The 22,307-nt window shown below is 36.9% G+C and overlaps 1 protein-coding gene and 1 long non-coding RNA gene across 2 annotated transcripts in view; one reads left to right on the top strand and one right to left on the bottom strand.

The window, feature by feature from the left end:
• LOC145677409 (uncharacterized) overlaps positions 1 to 22,307 on the top strand; it is a gene marked incomplete at both ends in the record, with an annotated part of 72,695 nt that overhangs the window by 5,419 nt on the left and 44,969 nt on the right.
• Positions 400 to 13,200, bottom strand: LOC145677410 (uncharacterized). The gene is made up of 3 exons (XR_014129820.1): positions 13,080 to 13,200; positions 3,698 to 3,799; positions 400 to 512 (listed from the first exon to the last, which is right to left on the bottom strand). It is a non-coding gene; the product is annotated as an uncharacterized LOC145677410 (long non-coding RNA).

Here is a 22,307-nt window from a genome sequence, read left to right as displayed (position 1 = left end):
CATTTGATTTACGTCGCTGTGCAAAGTTTCATTATTGTATGACATTAGGAAACGAGGTAAATGAAATTTGCAACCAGGACGTGGTTGAACCATTGTATGAAATTAAGTTATTGGATAATCTTAACTCCTTCCCAAGCAATGACACGGCTTACTGACCCATTTTGCTAAGAAATGACTCCCTTTGTAGCAACTATGACAAGATTAGAATTATATTTTGAGAGTTGGATCTCAGCAACTTTGTTTTACTCCACACTAATAGTAAGAGGAAGAGCTATAATAAATAAAAGCAATATACTTATAAACACAATTTAAAATAATGGAACTTTAAATAGGGTATTCAGTTGTGGCAACATTAACTGAGAAAGTTACATGTACGAATTTGTATTTTAAAAGTGAAAGTTAAAATACCTTTCCATTTCCAATTTTTTGACAGTGACAGTTGTCGCTTCGCTTTAGTCTTCCAACTCGGCCAATTTGACCACCGGTCACTTGAACTTCACCTTGAGACGTAGCTGCAACAAGAATAAACAACAAACAAATTATTTTGTTTCCGAGAAAACTTCTTCCATTTACTTCAAAAGGAAAGCAATACGTTAGTATTTGTTTGGTATTAGTGTATATAAGGTAATTAGGGTACGAGTGGAATTTTCTAAGTATTTTTCTTATTGTCTTCAAAATGTCCTGTTTGTTGAATATTACTAAAAAATATCTTTTCACATTCACAAAATATCTATTAGCCGCATTTCAATAAAATTTCGCAAATATAATATATATCGTAAAGTAGGTAGTAGGGTCAGAACTTTCTTGTGGTTATATGATTAGTGTACGCGTCTTCGGCGCTGGAGACCCGAGTTTGATTTTCAGCGAGCCGTGTGGTTCAAATCCCATGTTAGCTGTAGATTTACGCCTTCTATAGCCTCGGTGCTGTGCGGAATGTCCATCTACAAATCAACGAACCAAGGTACCTTTACTTAATCTGGACTGCCAATAGGGGCTCCAAAATTGAAAAAAAAATCTAAGAAAACTACGAGAAAATTTCCCGAATACCTGGATCATAACACATGCGTATGGGGTCATACGAAAGTCTGATTCATTTTAAAGACTGAAGGTACGTATCACAAATCTAAGATAATGAAAATACGTGCAGCGATTTTGTAACTAAAAGTTTTCAATTTCTTTAAACCTTTTGTGATTAACTCGGTGATGGGTCAGCATTAGAGCGCCCGCCAATCGTATGTGGAGTTCCTAGTTCGATTACAGCTCTTGCCAAGCTCACTTTGTAGTGTACAAACACTGTGTGCGTGGATTTTCTCGGGGATCTCCCATTTCCTCCTATTTTCTTCATTCCATCATTATTATTCACCTTATTATTACCGCCTCCCATAACCTCGGTGCAGAATCATGGGACATTAGACTTTTTACAAGGTGATCTTGCAGGACAACCTATGCTACAAATTCAAAATGGTATTAAGGAGGAGATGTGTCAAACACTTACATTAGATGAAGAAGTTTTATTTTCCGTGTGACAGATCTTTTTCACATAAACGTCAATTTAATGGAAACAAACCAAACAAAAGTGTAATTTACCACACTAATGTGATGTAGGACTTTTTTCTCCCTCAGAACAGCTCTAATGTGACATGGAATCGAACCAGACTGGTCATGAACAGTAGCAAGTGGTATATTACAACATTCTGCATGGAGTACATCATTCAGTTCCATGAAAGAGGATAAAGAGGAAATCTGCGTCTGATTCGTGTATCCAAAGCGGAACACAACCTGCTCAATTATATTCAGGTCCCTCGGTTGGGCGGGCCAAAGCAGGTATTCAACCACATTCCGATGCTCCTCAAACCACGACACAACACCTCCAGCTGTGTAAATGTGCGCAATATTATCCTGGAATATGGCGTCTTAGCCCGGATATAACATTTGGATCATAGCATGCACATGGGCTCCTAAAATGGCGACATAATCGCGGGTAGTGACGTAACTACTAAGTGTCAGCAGAGAACCCACAGAAATTCAGGATATTGCGGCCCTCAGCATCACAGACACTGCCCTATGAATCACGGATGCATGAAGAACTTGCGGATCATACCCTTCTTGGGAGTCTGCTACACATAAATAAAGTTCGCAGTTTGAAATAGGGTTAACGATGGCTCATCCCACAACATCACACGCTTTTAGTCATAAGGCGACGTTCTAAAGCATTATGATCATTTTTCAGCGGTTTTACCCATTCAACCGGACCCCGTATGTCCATGTTATGTAACTCGAGCAGGATTGTGATTGTCGACACAGGTTATAGAAGGCGCTGCTTGAATTCCCTCGTTACTTGCATCACAGGCGCACGACGGTTTTCAGTGACAATCCGTTGAATGCTCGAACTCCCTGAGAGTTTTTTTTCGATCACTGTTCCTCCTCGCAGATGCGTCCGTCAGCTTAGACATTGTCCTGTGTCTCACTTTCCTCACGCTCTCATCACATGAGCGAGCGCCAACAAATTTCTCTCTTTGGAAATCAGAGTTGTCTATTTTGCGCTATCACTGTCTGCTCAGTTCACTACACTCTGCAGTGCTACTACTCCTAATGTCGTACAAAGTTTGCCCTAACACACCACCAGGAACAGTGGAGTGTTGTAGTCGCAGGCTAACAGTTGCCACCTCTGATATCTAACTTGTTTCCACTAAATTGATTTTTATATACCTGAAATACCCATTTTTTACACAGGAACGATAAGGTTTATGCAATATATTTAAATCAGTGAAATAAAATATATAAATACTGAAGAGTAATTCCTTTAAAGTTACCATTGTTAATTTCCGGCTCGGATGCCATGTCCCTTCTCTCCTAAATTTGGGTTCAAATGACATCAGGAATGTCACCAATCACCTTAGCGACACCAAAAAACTATGGATTCAGCACTAATGCTGGTCAATTTGAACATTTTCTTTTTCACGACCCTTCAACTCTCATGACGGTGGAAGCTAAAGTTGGAATTTGAGGGCATCGGAAGTATTAATATATCCCATCTCAGCGACTCCGAAACTATGGTTTTTACACTACAATCGATCGTTTTGAACATATTCTTTTTCACATACCCCTTAACCCTCCATGACGATGGGAGCTACCTAGGTATAAAGTTGGGCTTGAATGGCATCGTGTGTGTTACTATTCATCTCAGTAATCCCGAAAGGTATGAATTTGACACTAATACCGGTAACTTTGGATGTGTTATTTTTCGTGTCGCCCCACCCTGACGATGGGGGCTAAAGTTGGAACGGCTTCAGGAGTGTTACTATTCACTTCAGCGACCTTTAAAAGTATGAGTTTGATATTAATATCCGGCGTCCCGGGTATTTATCATCTCCTTTTACCAACACATATAGATCCCTATAGTCCTCTCAGTGTCAAAATTCAAAGAAAGACGTCGTACAGAATTAGACCTGGTGAACGTGTATCCGTGTACCAAACTTGTTGGTTCTAGGTCTATCCTTTCCATAAGAAAAGCTGATGACAATCAGACAGATATACAGACACATATATGACTTTATTACTAATCATATATATACTAATCATACTAATCATACTATATACTAATCATATATTTATTACCAAATTATTGCAACATTGTACTAGACTAATTAATATTTACAGGAATTAATCTATTCATTAAATATTGTTAGTACTTTACCTGGAATGGCAGCCGAAGCTGTCTGTGATTGTAACCTTGAATTCACTGCATTTAATATTCTGTCACATGCATTGTTCAGTTGAGGAGAATCTGTACACTGTGCTGCAAAAAAATAAAATAAAATAAAATAAAAATAAAAATAAAATAAAATAAAATAAAATAAAATAAAAAATAAAAATAATAAAAAAACACCACTTATTCAATTAGATTTAGATACCATATTATACAGGTAAGCAAGAAAGTTCTGTCGCTTTTTCACCCACCACCTTCCAACATCGATATGTCACCTAAGACGTACCGTATCTGGAAGATCAAAAATAGTCCTCATCAGCATCGAAGACCTACCAAAGTTCTGGAAGGCCATGGATTCCATCGCGGTAGAACTTGATGGGCCGCGAAGCGAAGAAGGTATCAAGTGCATTTTGCACCTCTACTAGGGATTTAAACTGGCGTCCTATAAGGTGATTGTCCAAGAAATGGAACAGGTGATAATCGGGCGGCACAATGTCCGGGCAGTATGGCGGATGCACTAGTGTTTCCCATCCAAGGCGTAGAATGGTCTCCTGGGTCATCCTAGCCACGTGGGGCTTAGCATTGTCCTGTAACAAGACCCATTTGCGATTCAGAAGTGCTGGCTCCCGAGTTTTGAGTTTTTCTTGAACACGGCTCAACTGCTGGCAATACACAGTTCCATTGATGCTCTGATCAGCTGGTAGCAGTTCCTGATGCAAGATGCCGCGAGCAGTCCACCAAACACACAGGAGGATCTTTTTCTGGTGCAGTGCTGGTTTCGGCTGTTTTGGAGCCAGTTCATGGGATGCTAACCAATGATGACGGCGCCGTTGAGCTTCGTACAGGACCCACTTTTCATCACATGTCAACCCCCTGTCCAGAAATGGCTCATTCCTCAGACGAGACAGCAAAGAAATACAATTGTCTGCTCGCGTTGCCTTCTGGCCCCGAGTCAAATCATGTGGGACCCAACTTTTGCTTTCCAAGTTGATGGAGGTGCTGCCGAATGGTTTCTCCACTCACCCTGAATTGTAGTCCCAGTTCTTCACATGTCTGGCCACTATTCGCTTGAATTGCTGCCTGAAGATCTTCATTTTGTACATATGTTGGTCTTCCGGCACGTGGTGCGTCTTCGAGTGTTTCCCGCTGTCCTTAAACTTGTTAAACCACCGCGACACTATCAGTGTAGTCACGACACCCTCACCAAAGACCTAGCATATCTCTCGCCCCGCTACAGCGACGTTTGACCCCAGTTTGAACTCGTACAGCATACACCCCCTTATGACGCTCTATGGAGATTCCATGTTCACTCTGTCCTTACGCAAGTTCACGGTATAAGTGAACTGCCACAACCAGGTAGTATGTTGGATATACCCACACCAACAACTGATCTTCGCCTTATCTGCATTCGCATTCAATTCACGGTGTGAGGGCCAATTGAACACAGACCTGCACAAAAAGCGACAGAACTTTCTTGGTTACCTTTATAAATGTGAAAAATGATAAAATCAATGAAAATATGATCTATACTTGTAAAGAGTACTCATTCATAACAAATACTCCATTTCATTTCAATATGAAATCAATTCTGTTATTCTTTTGGGCAGTCAACTTACCAATAACTCTTTGGAAGTCTAATCCTTAAACCATATTTTTCTATTGATACCATTGCTAAGCATTGGCCGTGAGATAATTCTGAGTTATGGTATTTTTAAAATGTTTTTATATTCTTTAATATGGTAAAACAACTTTCATTTTTCATCTGCATGGATTCTGACGTATGGTTGTTTTCATTCTACCTATGGGTTGGCAGTACCTTTCCGCAGTAATGCTCGTACCCTTTGCCAGAAATTCAACATGATTAACACCCTGACAGTCCCAAAACCCATTCCCCATTTCAGTGGCCATTATTTTCTTGGCAGATATTGTGATTTTGAATTTCTTGACCGGCGGGGACGACAGATGTTTTCATATCATGCTTTGGCGTTTTGATTCAGGTGTCCACAGAGATATTGAGGATGCATCACCCATTACGATGCAATGAAGGAAGGAATTTCCTTCGTGGATAGATCGTGGTAGGTGGGTCATGTAAATGCCCATTCGAAGGTGGTTTGTTTCCTTTCTAAGAGGTTTTGGCACTCAGCGCGAATACACTTTCCTGAAGCCAAAGTGATTATGGAGGAAACTACTCACTGAACTATATGAGATTTGCAATGCACCTGCTATGTCATGCAACCTCACTCTTTCGCCTCTACGAATCATCGCATTGATGTCACACACATTCCTGTCCCTGATGGACGTTTCTGGTTTTTCCACTTCTGTCATCATCTGTCAGAGTTCTCCTACCACTTGCAAATGCGTTGCACCACACATACACTTGTTTCTGCGGCATAACACTCTCTTCATAAACCTCCACATTTTCGATGAATGCCAGTTGGTTCCTGTCCTTCAGTCTCTAAAAAACTAATAAAACCGCGCACATCCTACTTGGAATATGAAGTCGATGTGCTTTCTTTAAATTGCTCTAGATACCAGACAGGTTGACATAGAAGGATGTAATTACTACAGTAGACTACCGAGTATCCGGCCTAATGTGGCAGAAGGGCAGGCCGCATAACAAAATAGCCGGATAAAGCGGAGTTCACTGTAGTACACTTAAAAAGAAACATTAAGCATACCCCAAGCATAATTCACGAATACAGTACTATACATACTGTACAGTTATAATCAGGAACAGCGGCACACTATTGAGGTTCGTCACACACTGATGAAACAATGAACAAGGAGCAAAACGCTGCTCTTTTTCCTGTTACAACTTGTATTTTGCACACGACACGTAGGAGGATCGTAGCAGACGCCCGCTTCCAATGTCTTGGCAATGTTGCCAATGCAACGCCTTGCCTTCCTCATTTAATTACGAAAAAAGAAAACTAGGCCGGATAGCAGTGTTCGTAGTTTCAGGGAAATTTCCCTAATCTAGGGAAATTTCGTAGATTAATTTCTCAAAAAGAAAAAAAGGGATTTATTTCGATAAAACGTGAAAGTCCAGGGAATTCTCGCGCAGACTACTTGACCAATACGAAGTTTTAAACTTTTCATTGCTCTGCAGAAAAGAATCGATACAATAGCAATAGTGTGTGTGTGTGTTTTTTCTTGGCTGGATGTATTTATGTGTATTTTTGTATAAAAAAGTGAAGAAAAAATAAAATAAATAGAAGCAAATAACAAATGAACAAAAATATGGTTGGCACTTCTTTTTAAAAAAATTTTCTCGGGGTTCTCCCGTTTCCTCCCACTTTCTTCATTCCACCATTTCATTCATTACTCATCATCACCGTCTCCTTTAGCCTAACCGACATAACCGTGGGACTTAAAACTCATAGATTTCATTTCATTTTTCCAGTTTTACCTCCCACGGTTATGCCGGCAACGGTAAAGGAGACGATGATGATGGGAAATGAATGCGAAGACGGAATGAATAAAGTGCGAAGAAACTGGAGAACCCCGAGAAAACCCACGAACACGGTGTTTGTCCACCAGAAAGCCCACTTGGCGCGAGCTGAAATCGAATGCTCTACCACTGAACCACCGTGCCCCGGCACTTCCTTTAATATAGCTAAAATAATCTTATCACAGCTTGTCATAGGAATGGGACACTCAACAGACTAGGGAATATTTGATAAGGAAGGGGAAAATTTGGTCAGTAGAGAGAAATTTTCTTAAGGAAACTTACGAACACTGCTGGATAGTCGCGAGCAGGATATTTGGGAGTTGTACTGTACTGTGAAGATAGCTACATCCTAACTTTATTTCGTAAATATCTCCTTGCGGTTTTCGAAAGAAAAGACTTTTTCTTCAAAACAATCAATAACAAACGAAAAACAAACGATTAGCTTCGGTTTCGAAACAAAATTTTGAAAGTGGGAGCCAGTGTCAAGCTGGCCTCCCCAACTTTTTGTAAATATATATTTATATTTTTCGAAACAAACGATTTTTTCTTCAAAACAATCAATAACAAACGATTGATTTTGGTTTCGAGTCGAAATTTGAAAGTGTGTGTGTAGGGGGGGGGACAACTTCAAACGGGTGCAGACCAGTGTTTCTTTCAGAAAAAAATGTTCCGGGGGCCACACTTCGTACTCGGAGGGGCACATATTTTCACACGGTACTATTCTATTCAAGAAATAATAAACACTTCTGACCAGAGTATATACACTTGTTTATTAAAAACTAAATTCCAGTGTAACAGTTTCAACAACGTAACGTTGTCTTCATCAGACACTAATTGAAAGAGATGTCTTAGAGCGCAGTTATTTATACTAACAGTGAAAGTCCTTGTGTGCATGGGAAGCCACCTGGGTCGGACTTCCCCGGGCGTCATCTTTCGGCCACCTGCCCTGACTTAATTACCCTCCCACCTGTGTTTATCTTTTCCAGACACACCTGTTGTTTATACTTGACAAATTGCCTTAAAACATTTTCTCTTAATCTAGCTCTGATGCCTATTAGAAATAAATAACAGACTATACTACATACAACTGATTATAAATACAGCAATACAAATATATATATATATATATATATATATATACAAAAAATAAACTATAAAATATAACAATATATATAACTCTATATAACTATATACAATATTAAACTATAACAATATTAAACTATATATAATATTAAATATATGAATATAAATTACATATAAATATGTTCAATCTTGTTTTTTCACTTCAATTTGTTCTAATAATTTATCCCATAGATCATGTATTAACAGTCCACTTGTCCAGTTCATTAAAGGGTGGGTTTAAAAACGGTGGGTTTAAAAAGACTGAGGAAGAGGAAAGACATGGTTATTGAACAAGCGGACAAGGGAGGTGCAGTGGTAGTGATGCAGAAAGAATGGTATGAAAGAAAATGGATGAACTTTGTGATGAAACGTATGAAGTCATAGGAGAGAAGAAGATTAAGGATGAGGTACTCAAGGAAGTGGTTGAGAACGGAAGAAGAAAAGGGTTTAAAAAGTGGGTGAAAGAAGAAGGAAGGATTCCAAAGATGAAAGGATTCCCGAAGATTCACAAGGAAGAGATTAAGCTAAGGCCAGTGTTGGACTGTAGAGGAAACTGTCTAGAACCATTAGAAGAAGAGTTAAGAAAAATAGCAGAAGAGATACGGATAGGTCAAGAGAGTCATCGAGTAAAGAATACGGAGGAAGTGAAAATAATGTTAGAATGTATACGAAATAAGAAGGAGAAAACAATTATGTTTAGTATTGACGTTAAAACAATGTTTTCGAGTATAAAGAGGGGTTACATAGTGAAAGTCATAGAAGAAGAGATGAAAGGGAAAGAAATAAGAGACTGGAAGAAAGAAAAGATAGTGAAAGCCTTGAGAGTAATATGGGACAATAGTTTTTGTACGATAGGGAACAAACTAGTCAAGATCAAGGAAGGACTGAGTATAGGTTCAAGATTAAGTCCAGTGTTGTCAGAACTGGTGATGAACCGATGGGAGCAGAAAGTCATAGAAGAAGGTGGAAACAACCTAATATTGTTTTGCAGATGCGTGGATGACTGTTTGGGAGTATGGAGAGGAACAAAGAGACAACTGGAAAAATTCGTAAAGAAGGTTGAAGATGAAGAAAAAGGGATAAGACTGGAAATGGAAGTGGAGAACAACAACATTATAAACTTCCTGGACATGACTATAGAGAGAAAAGATGGAGGATTTACAACAGGATGGTATAGGAAAGAATGTGCGGCAGGAGTTTACTGCCACGAAAGAAGTGATGTGGATTACAGCACCAAAAGAAACTTCATAAGAAATATGGAGAGAAGAATGGAAGAAATAGATACTGAAGAGGAGAAAAAGAAGGAGGACATAGAGAAGTTCCACAGTTTACTAGAGCAGAACGGGTACAACAGACAGAAGTTAAGGAAGAACAGAATTGAAGAGAAAAGAAGGAAAGGAAGGAGAAAGGAGAGAAAGGAAGAGGAGGAGAACAAATGGCACGGGATAGAGAGCATCGGGGAGAAGACAGAAGTAATAAAGAACTTACTTAGAAGAGGTGGTGTGAAGACGTACAGAAAAGGAGGAAGAAGAATATTGGAAATGATTAAGAAAGCGAAAAGTAGAACGAAGGAAATATGTGAGAAAGATGAAGGTGTAGTGTATAAAGTGACGTGTAAGGATTGTGATATGATATACATAGGGGAAACAGGGAAAAAACTTAGGGAGAGAATTAAACAACATAGGGATGATGTGAGACTTAAGAGAGAAAATAATGCCATAAATAAACATGTTAAAGAAACGGGGCATGATATAGATTGGGAAGGTGTAAAGGGGCTAGAAAGGGAGAATAGACCAATGATAAGGAAATGGAAGGAAGCACGAAGGATAAAGACAGAGAAAAGTGACAAATTAATGAACTGGACAAGTGGACTGTTAATACATGATCTATGGGATAAATTATTAGAACAAATTGAAGTGAAAAAACAAGATTGAACATATTTATATGTAATTTATATTCATATATTTAATATTATATATAGTTTAATATTGTATATAGTTATATAGAGTTATATATATTGTTATATTTTATAGTTTATTTTTTGTATATATATATATATATATATATATATATATATATATATATATATATATATATATATTTGTATTGCTGTATTTATAATCAGTTGTATGTAGTATAGTCTGTTATTTATTTCTAATAGGCATCAGAGGTAGATTAAGAGAAAATGTTTTAAGGCAATTTGTCAAGTATAAACAACAGGTGTGTCTGGAAAAGATAAACACAGGTGGGAGGGTAATTAAGTCAGGGCAGGTGGCCGAAAGATGACACCCGGAGAAGTCCGACCCAGGTGGCTTCCCATGCACACAAGGACTTTCACTTTTAGTATTAATAACTGCGCTCTAAGACATCTCTTTCAATTAGTGTCTGATGAAGACAACGTTACGTTGTTGAAACTGTTACACTGAAATTTAGTTTTTAATAAACAAGTGTATATACTCTGGTCAGAAGTGTTTATTATTTCTTTAGTAAGTTCCAGAGTCGTGATGGATAGAGTTGCATATTCTATTCATTGTTATAATAAACATATTATTTTCGTTTTCTCCGGGGAGCACTCCCAGAGCTCCAGGGGAGTGAAGTGTCCCCCATTAAAAAACATGTCTGGAAGAAGCACTGGTGCAGACTAGAATGAAATGCAGTGGACCCACGGGTTACAGGGCTGTCGCTTTACGAACAAATCAGTTTACGAAGAAGTTTCGTGAACAATATTTCACTCGATTTATGAACTATATTTTGGAGTACGAATACCGTATCACACACACGCACGCACGCGCGCGCGTGTGGTTGTGTGTACACCACAAGTGCATGCGCTCAGTAATGCTTTTGTATATGTCAGAAATTACTTTTTTTCTTCTTTCCCTTTTGCACTTTTTGTTTATAGTCCTCATGTTGTGTTGTTTAATTTGATATTACTCAGTTGTCTTTTAAAAAGGATAATGTAATTGGATCAAAAGATCCCATATATTTCAGGCAAAAATATTCTTGTAGGCCTTATACACTATATGTAGAACTACATATAGTGTAGCCAAATCAAAACTATCACTTAACTCAGTATGATATGATAATTCCGTAAAAAAAAAAAAAAAAAAAAAAAAAAAAAAAAAAAAAAAAAAAAGAGAGAGAGAGAGACAAAAACTTGATTTAGGGCCCGTTCGAAAATTTTATGGTTCCTGATCCAAAAAATCCAATATATTTCATTCAATCAAACATTTCCTATCAAGCTTTAGGGGTCTATATCTGGAAAACTACATATAGTGTAGCCAAACCCAAGCTTCCATTTAACTTAGAATGAAATGCTTATTCCGTAAAAGATAAGAAAACTCGATTTAGGGCCGTTCCAAACTTTTGTGGCCCCTGATACAAAAACTAATTATTAGCCAAGATCGCAAACTTATGATCCATTTTTTGGATCATTACTAAAATTCGTTTTCATTCTATATTTTTCTTAGAAAATACGATTTAAAATATTTTTAAAAAAAAAACAGTACAATGTTACTGTGGTTAGAACGGATTAATATAGTAATTTCAATCAGGGAAATAATCTCTGTTTACAAATATTCAGGGCCGTAACTTGTGAGGGGCAGGAGGCAATGGCCCCCCAGGGAACTTCCTCGCCCTTCGAGGGGGCCCACTTTAAGACAAAATCTTCTCACTCCATATACGATACTAACATGAAATTATAAATGAAGCATCAAACAGCTTCATTACATTACATAAACGAAACAGCACACAAAAGGCAAATCAAACAAAAATGAGTCATGGGCTCATTTCAGTAAAAGATTTCTACTATTAGGAGCCCTAGAAATAATATTTATTGGTTTGGCTTTGAGATTACTCAATATTGTCCCCTTAATTAACTTGTCATGCATGGAACGGCCAAGGGGCGTAACTAACGGCCGAGCAGAACTTGCCGTGGGGGAGGTCCCACAGGCTCCGGGGCCCCATAAAGAGTAAGAGAAAGATGGAAAAACGGGACCAAGAATTAGAAAAACAATTTTTTCTAGGAGGAGAAGCCAAATACAAGTATTAAAGCTTCTTTCCCCCCCCAAAAAAAAGTTACGGCGCTGCAAATATTTCCGTTCACGAACAGCTAGTCAACTCTAAACTTCTTCCTTGCAATAGTACGTTTCAGAATACCTCACACACGTGCGATGACAAAACATGAACTGTTATGAGCACTAAATATTCAACTATCTGATACTCGTTAAAAAAATCAATCGTTTCAAATATCTGTACAAACTTACACATGCCCAACTCAGGTCCGAAACGCTACTGTCAGAATTGATTTCCAAATTCCAATTAGACAAACATGTAACACACACCTTTTTCGTATAGTACGACCTGGACTATCAATAGTTCAACGCTCTATTCTACAGGCTTCTTATGTTATACAACGAGATTCACATACACCCGTTGATTTATTTAATTCTAAAGATGCATATAACTCTGCACTACGACGTCATTTTAATGAATAAATTTGTCAGCTATTGTCAAAATTTCTTGTTAATACTTAGATATTATTATTATTATTATTATTATTATTATTATTATTATTATTATTATTATTATTATTATTATTATTATTATTATTATTATTATTATTATTGCCTTATGTTATCCAGTGTAAACTGGTATTCAGCTGTACCTGGAATTATGTTCGTAAATAAATAAATTTGTAACCCGTGGATCCACTGTATCTGATCGGAGTTTAAAGATAAGTTTGTCTTTTTGCTCAAAACTAGTACGTAAGTAATTTTCTTAAATAATAATAATATTTACCAGCCATTGAGAATGTTGTTCTTGTCATTGTGAAGCCGATAAATAAATAAACAATAGTCCACATATCGAGAGAACAATGTTGTGAATAGTGACTTGAATGAACTCAAAATAACGGTTGTCACTCGATGTATGTCCCATAAGAAATAAGTATATGTTACAGCTTCCGGTTAACCCTGAATGGAAATTAGCTATATACACGTGTATCAATCATTTTTTTTAATTTTATTTTATTTTAAAAAAAAAGTCAATTCTCAATTCAGGACAGGGCCAAAGACATTCATACAAAAATTCAATGCTGAGTTTGATGATGACATTTCAGTAAATATTAAAAAAAAAAAAAAGAAAAAAAATGTTCCTTGAAAACAATTCCTTCCTCATAACAGAATAAAAGGTTCCATAGTAGTCTGTAAACAGAATTAACAGGAAATAAACAATTTAGTGGAAGGCGGAAACACAGAGATGATTTGGGGAAACATTGTTGGTATGTTAGAAGGATATTTATTGTTAGATTACTAGAAATGACTGCTAAACGCAGGGTCGTCATGCTTCATCTATTAAATGTTAATGAAAAATAATAGCAAGGCCACTGATAAAGTTATCTTCTCACTCTTTTTGGTTTTTGTAAGTTATTGAAATAAAAATACTGACATCTACAGTACGACATAAGATTTCCAACTGTTCTGGTTTGGGCGAGATTAACCAGGAATTCTACGTCTTCTCCGAGAGGAGGTTTTTGGTCACCGGGACGATTAAATTCCATGAATTCATTCTTCTGTTCCTTAAATAATAAATATAAGATAATTACATTAGTTACAAAAATAAATAAAATGGAAGTTTGTAACTTTCTCAATCACAAATCTCAGAAAAAATACTGACTTAAAAGTTCAGCTGAAATGAGGATGACCGTGACCGATCTTCACACTTGGTGTTTCCTGCCTTTTTGATGCAGTTAAAGTCCTTTAAAAACAAAACATTCTGATCAAAATTTTGTTAATTTTTGTATTCCAGATCTTGAACTTTTTAAAATGGTATATACCATTCTAGATGCGCACTCAGAAATGTTTGCTAGAACGGGTCAAAAGTATTTACGGGAGGGGGGGGGGCAGTGGGTTCGAATATGTCTACGTAATATTGAACCTGTTTTATTCTGCACCCGAAAAGAAGGTAAATAATTGTTAATTACTGCCACCTATGTTTTTTTAGAAAAATGATAGAATAATCTATTTTTATAAGCAAAGAAAGAGTGCAGACGAGGCGTAAATTCAAATCTTTAGCCTACATCAATCATGTCTCTGTTAAACAATTATAGTTCTGTTAAGAAAGTCTACAAATGTTAGTCGAGTTACGAAATTTTGAGGGGTCCGGACCACATGGACCCTCTCGTGGGCATGCCCTTGTGCTGTTACATTAATTTTTGTGTTGGTCATTATGAAAACATTATTTTTGAGAAATTTAATTTTTCATAAAAGTATTGCGTCTTCAATTATACTGTAAGAGTGGAAATCATAGAGCTGGGAGTTGCAAAAATATCAATCAGACCTATCATCAAATGTTTCTCCCAGAATGGCTTATCCCGTAGTTGGAAACCCTAGCTCGAGCTTTAATGTATTTTTTTTTTTTTTTTAGTCCCTATTGCTATGTAGAACAAAACTAACTTACATGGTACAGTCCGCAGCAAAAAACCTGCAACATGAGCATGTAAGTTTATTGTGAAACTACAAAGTCTTTTGCTCCAAAATAAGTGTACAGGGGAGGACGCTGAGGTTTCTCCTGGCGTGATTCGTGCCACTTAGATGTTATGTTCATTCCCTGGGCTGTTAGGCGTAGTTTCACAATAAATTTACATGCTCACGTTGCAGATTTTTTTTTTTTTTTTTTTTTTGCTGCGTACTGTACAAGTCTGTACATAATGATTGAATACCTATATTGTGAACTAGCTGAAATACTCATTCTTCGCATGGGTCAGATAAAATATCTATGTAAACAAACTGAACAACGAAAGGAAAAAAATATCGATCATTTTTTACTGCTTTTACATATCCCGGTAAACGCCCCCTGAGACCCCTGGTTCGAATATTGAAAAAAAATAAACGCCTCTGGCTCCCAGCCGATCGAGACTGTATTTGGAAGTCAACGCCTTTGGGAGTATCACCATTCATCACAGCGACCTCGAAACTATGGCTTTGACACTATAATATCGGTCATTTTGGATTATTTTTACATGTCTCGGTATATTTCCCCCAGTGACCCCCAGTCCGCAGCCGAATGGGGTGAATTTGGAATTTAATACGATCGGTGGTTCACCATTGATCTCAGCAACCGCGAAAACTATGAATTTGACACTAATATCCCTCATTTTGTACTACTTTCCGGTAAACGCCTCCCCTAAGACCCCCTGATTCGAATTTTGATAAAACGCTTTGTCTTGGTCTGGGGAATGAACCAAAGTACCCATGACCAACATTTGGTAACTCTCGGTCGACTCGTCTGGTCCCCACGCCGCACACAGACAGATACCGTAGAAACACAGACACAGGCAAACTAACTCTTGATTTTATTTATATTAGAGAGATGATGTGTACCACTACTTATAAACGTAGGCGCAGATCCTGGGGGAGTCGAGGTAGTTCGCCCCCCCCCCAAATAAGCCTGGGATCCCAGGATCTGGATATCTACTTCAACGTTGGGTATCCGATAACGGAACACACAATACCTGAACTACCTTCTCCTCACCCCCCCCCCCAAAAAAAAGTACACATCAATTGGCGGTGCTGCTTAAAATAGAGATTTGCTTTTAAAAAATCAATGAAAAGCTATTTTTCTCAAAATATTGACCTTGTTAATTTTCGCAAATAACTCAACAAGAAACAATGTGAAATATTTGAAGACAGGTCAACTATAACTTATAAAATGAACTTAGGTTTGTTTCCAATACTTTTCATACCTCGAACAATTATAAACTTGAGTACTCAACAATCATGACCTCGATTATAACAATGAAATGAAATATTTCTGTTTTAACGTCCCACGTTATGCTCTTTATACCAGGGGCGGACCCAGGACGGACTTCTGGGGGAACGGTGGGTTGGAATACTGCTACTTAGAGCTACCTTTAAGAGGTCTAAACTTTGGGATGGGTTATTTATATATATATATATATATATATATATATATATATATATATATATATATATATATATATATATATATATATATATATTAAATTAGAAAGTTTCCTCTTCTGGAGGTCGATCGCCCCACTGGATCAGCCACTCCTTTATACTAAGGAAGACGATGATTAAAGCAAGTAAATGATGATGATGGAAGAATTGGTGTAATGTGAAAGTGGTAGGAAACGAGTACAACGGGAAAACTCACGGACACAATGTTGTCCACCACAAACTTACTTGGCCGGGATCGAACCACGGACCCAGCACACCAGAGGTAAGCGTTCTACCACTGAGCCACAATGCCACTCTAATTACAACAATTATAACGAATTAGTGTAACATACTTAAAAACTTTTTATAGTTGAAATCTATTCTTATTCAATATTTTTTATTTTTCTAATATAGGCTACGACCCAACATTGTTAGAGTCGTGAAGTCTAGGAGGCTTAGGTGGGCGGGTCATGTAGCTAGAATGGAAGAAAGTAGAAATGCTTTCAAAGTCTTGACTGGAAGACCAATCGGAAAATGACCATTAGGAAGCCCTAGGTGCAGATGGGAGGACAATATTAAGGTGGATCTCGCTGAAATAGAAATACAAAGTAGAAACTGGACTTAGTTGGCTAAGGAGTGAAGTCAGTGGAGAGCTGTTGTGAACGCGGTATTGAACCTCCGGCCATAGAGTTAGTTTTAGTTAAATATATACTACACTTGTAAATATGTATACAATAAACACCCTTTAGTACATAGAAACCTTCTTTATTATTCACGAGCAAAAGTGGATCTAACATGTTTAGTCGTGGAAATAAATAGTAGCTGATACAATGGAGAGAGAACTGTTGTCGAAAATAATCACACGAGCATGTAAGTCCTAGTAACACAACTTCAAAGTACAGTTCTTGCATAAGAATAACATTTTCGTAATCTTTCTTACAGTTCCCTCTATTCTCCACATCTCAAATGACATCTTTTTCTAACAACTCTTAAAATAATATTAATATGCTTTCTTATATCGTGATTCTGACTCGGGACTCGTGATTGTATTGTGATGCTGACTCGTGTAAGTGAAGTCAGGTTGTCATTTATGCGTTAAACGCTTGTGTGCATATATACCACGCTATTTTTCTTCTTCTTGCACATCTTCTTCTGGTGATAAGAAGTGTCTTTGCACTAGAATTAAGCAATTTTTGATAGTGATGATACATGGATGTGATGCTTCTAAGCAGGTCGGTAGCCAACCCAAAAATGTAGGAGCGACCCGGCTGAAGTTATGGGGGGTTCAACCCAAACATATTATAGTTCATTTGCAAGCCTACAGTGCAAATTTTAGGGGGCGGCCAACTAGATCCCCCTGGATACGGGTCTGCTTCTAAGATCGACATCCAGTGAATATCGTTAGTGATTTACTAACAACCAGGCTTGCCAACTATACGATAATTTATCGTGATAATTTAAGCCTGACGATAACACTCTTGCAACAATAGGTGAATATACGATAATATTAGAATGCACATTTTTTGCAATTTTTTGTGCATTAAATTGTAAATGTGCATCAAATAATCATAAAACCTACACAGTGAGGTCTTTAATAGCATCCCCGCTAAAATAAATCAATAACGATTTGAGAATTGTCAAATGGCAACTCTGCATCCATTCTTTAAATTCAATTACGTTTACGAGGGGTGGAAATATTGTTGTTGTTCAGAGTAGTGTTGATAAGGATTCTTTTAGAAAATGGTGAGGACAGTGACGCTGATTTGGAGTTCAAAACTGAAGATTACTAGATAAGTTTATTATATATTATTGCTAGTATTAGTAGTATTATACTTGTTTGTACAATTAGGACTATTACCTGCATGACGAACACACGATAATTTTTTTGTAACATACGATAATTTTAAAGACAAAAATTGATCATTTTGTTCTCTGAGGTTGGTAATTTTGCTAACAATGCTCTTTCAGCATTGGGGCTAACAAATCTATGGAAATAAACGTGCGTAAATGAATAAAATGGTCTCTCCGAATCATTAAAATGAATGACAATAACCATAAGAAGTGAAAATGTATTTCTTTATTCTCATGTGTCTTTTTTTTTTTTTTTTTACTCCACACTATGGTTTGGTTTGGTTTAATTTGATACCATAAATTTAATTTTTTTTAGTTTTACGTCCCACGATTATGCAGGTTAGGCTAAAGAGACGGTGATTATGAGAGATGAATGAAATGGTGGAATGAAGAAAGTAGGAGGAAACGGGAGAACCCTGAGAAAACCAACGCACACGGTGTTTGTCCACCACAAAGTTCACTTGGCGGGAGCAGGGTTTGAACCCGGGACTCCAAGCACCAGAGGTGAACGGTCTACCACTGAGCCAAGCGGCCCCAACATTAATTTCAGTGGCGTATTTAGGGGGGGCTTCCGGGCTTAAGCCCCCCCACGAAATCTTACTTACTATAGTAAATTATATTAAATATCTTGCAGAATTTTCACATTTTTAGGCCAATCCCCCCCCCCGAAAGTTAGCAAAGCCCCTCCCGAAACAAAATCGTAAATACGCCACTGATTAATTTAAATAATTTATTGTAGATCTTGTAGTAAACAAAAAGTTATTCAAAAACCTATAAGTATACAAGGGATATATACGAACACGAAACACGAAAATAAAATATTGGTTTGTGATATGAGCAACGGCGCCAACTTTCCAAAATTTATGTGGGTGCATACCGAAGAGAAGTCTCGATATTTTTTGATGGATTCCTTTTAGTTAAAATCTTTTATGAACACAGTCATAAAGGTCTGTGCTGTAATAAAGCAAAATAACGGTACCATAAGTCGTATTGTAGTGTGTCGTTTGTTAGGAAATATCAAAACAATCCGAAAATATGTGATTCTATTAATAATATAGTTCCATTATTATTATTATTATTATTATTATTATTATTATTATTATTATTATTATTATTATTATTATTATTATTATTATTATTATTATTCTATTGTGGGGACTGTCTTTGACTAGGCTAAAGACAAGCAAGGAAGGGCGGAGTGTGTTGCTTGGTTGCCTTTTGCACAAACACATTTGAAACAAACAATTGTGTTTTAGAGATTAGAAATTTTAACTTCCATCTCCATGTTTTAATTGCTTATTATTTTTTGATAATGGCAAGTGAGAAATATTTATTTTATTTTGTTTCTATCGAACTAAAAATCTTGTGGGCGCTGGAGCCCAGGAGCACCCACGTAGTAGGCGCGCATAGCACCAAGAATAAATAAGCCTTGACCTACAATTTATTAAAGAATAAACGTTAGATAAGTAAAAGCAATGGAGATTAGAACATAATGTTTGGTATGAAATGTAGAAGCAGAAGGAGGCAGTAGCGCACGCAAGAATTTATTTCGGGAGGGGTCCCAACTCAATTTGAGGATATTTTATATTAAAGTTCCTAAAATTGTCCCTAAAATTAGGCTAAATTTATACAAAAGTCGAAATTTCGGGAGGGGTCCGGACCCCCAGGACCCACCCCCTGGGTACGTCCCTGGAAAGAGGATAGGCTCATACGTAAGAATTTATTTCGGGAAGGGACCAACTTCAATGGGAGGATAAATTATCTTAAAATTTGTAAAATCACTCTTTGGCCTAATTCTCGTTTCGCCTAACCAATTATCTGACACTTTTATAACAGATAAAAGGTAAGCTTTATGTCCGCCATTTTAGGCAAAATAAGGATACTCGTTTGGCCTAATCCTCGTTTTGCCTAAAATAATGGACTATAAAAAAATCGTGGAGATAAAACTGGAGGGAAATTTTTCGAAAAAAAAAAATATATATATATATATTCCCTGCTATGTGAAGAATTGAGAAATACAGATGCAAAAACAGTTAAATCCCTCTTCCATATTCACTTTCATAAACTATTAAATCCCAAACCTGCAAATAACCTAATGAGAAAAGCAGAATCAAACCCGGTTAATTCCATATTTCAAACAATTTGAGGTTTCGTACTGTATAGGATTAGTTTAGTAATCTGAATATTTATTGCAACTCTTCGTAAATCATTTGAAATTTTATTTGGCAGAATTTGAAGTGCGTGCTTTCATTATTTTTTTATTTTTGGACTGAAAATTGAAAAAAAAAGAAAATGAAATGTTTAGTTTTACGTCCCACGGTTAGGCTAAAGGGAACAGTGATGATGAGAAATGAATGAAATTGTGGAATGAAGAAAGTGGGAGGAAACGGGAGAACTTCGAGAAAACCCACGAGCACGGTATTTGTCCACCACAAAGTCCACATGGCGCGAGCTGGGATCGAACCAGGAACCCCAAGCACCGGAGGTGAGCGCAATACTACTGAGCCACCGCGCACCCTGGACTGAAAATGGAGACACTATACGTCTTAACCTAACTGTTCGTGAAACTTTTCTGTGCTAATTTGCTTTTCTTTAATAATTACTAGACAAATGCACGCAAAATCGAAAGAAAACGATACTCAAGCAGCGATGATCATAATTTTGTTATCAGACAACACCAAAATTGTCTAGAAAACGTACAAGACACATGAAAAACTGGAAACGAAATGTAACCAAAAAGACAAGGTGAGTGGACTATCTATGGTTAAAAGTCGTTTGTTTTGTATTTCAGGGTAACTCTTTACTTTGAACAGATCATTGTTGGATTAGGTTCTTCTCTAAACGGTCTCTTCAGTTTCAGCAGAACCTTTTTCTTAAAATGTCTCGTGTCAATTATCATTGAAAATTATAACATGCTTCTGGTACAACGTGTTAAAAATTTTTGCCACTTATTTACCATTTCTGATTCTCTTTCTGCCACTGTTTTGCTCAAACTCAACATTTGCGCATTTTGTTTTGCTATATTTCAAATTCATATATTGGGATAATTGGCAAATTAATATTCACCCTATGTTAGTCCATAAAAGGTTACAAACTCTTCCAAAATATAGTCATTGAGTTTAGAAATGTATACGGATTGGTATAATTAACTCCGCTTGTAGTTACGAAGGTTTGACGATTGAAAGCAGTTCAAAGCTCACGTTTTACAAAGAGGTTTTTGAGGAATAGAAAACCGAGAAAATGGTGATGCACCAGAGGACGACGACGATATGGATTTCCATTTAGTAGATGATGATGGAGAGGAGGTTACATAACTCAATTTTTTGCACATTTGGATCCATTGTTTTCAATTTAGAACAAAATTAATGTAGCATTTATGTATCCATATTCATTTGTGCCAATCTTGTGCAATGTATAGTTGATAATACATTCCCCCCCCCAATATTTTAGTAGGCATAATACTGATTTCTGACTTTGACTCCCTTTCTTTTTGATAGGTTTTGTATCTTGAGCGTGAACAAAAATGGTCGCTCGTCCAGATGCAAAAGCTGTTATTTCCATTTACTCACGCAAAACCTGTTAAATCCAAACTATTTTCTTCAATGACGCAATTCACAGACTACTGTGATTATACAGTTTTCGACAGACCAACACTCACATTATTCTTAATTTTTTAATGTTCTCTAGTTTCTAATGTTATTTTACAATTATGACGTGTTTAAACAGTCTTTCTCGATTTGTCACAAATTTTAAAATTGGAATTTAACGGCTTTTGCTATTCACCTACTCATATATATTCTTATATATCCATGGTCCTAGTAAATACATAAAAGAGTTTTGGTAATCCTAACTCCTTGAAAATAGTAATATAATATCAATCTATATATTCTGCATTTCTTAATTCTTTATATACTAGGGAATATTCTCTTATAATTTCCCTCTAGTTGAATTTCCACGATTTTTTATTATTATCCATCATTTTAGGCGTAACGAGGATTAGGCCAAACGAGGATCCTTTTTCGCCTAAAATGGCGGACACAAATCTTATCATTTATCTGTCATAAAAGTGTCAGATAATTGGTTAGGCGAAACGAGGATTAGGCCAAACGTGGCGACACGATATGTACCTATAGATCTTACAATAAAGTGTTAAGAAAATGACTTAAAAAAAAAAAAAAACATTTCGTGTGGAGTATTGTACTCTACAGGACAGATA

The sequence above is a fragment of the Thermobia domestica genome, unplaced genomic scaffold (genome assembly GCF_964235325.1).
Source record: "Thermobia domestica unplaced genomic scaffold, izTheDome1.hap1.1 HAP1_SCAFFOLD_847, whole genome shotgun sequence".
NCBI classification, from domain to species: domain Eukaryota; kingdom Metazoa; phylum Arthropoda; class Insecta; order Zygentoma; family Lepismatidae; genus Thermobia; species Thermobia domestica.
The sequence above is the reverse complement of the archived record's forward strand: the minus strand, read 5'-3'. Positions and strand labels throughout refer to the sequence as shown.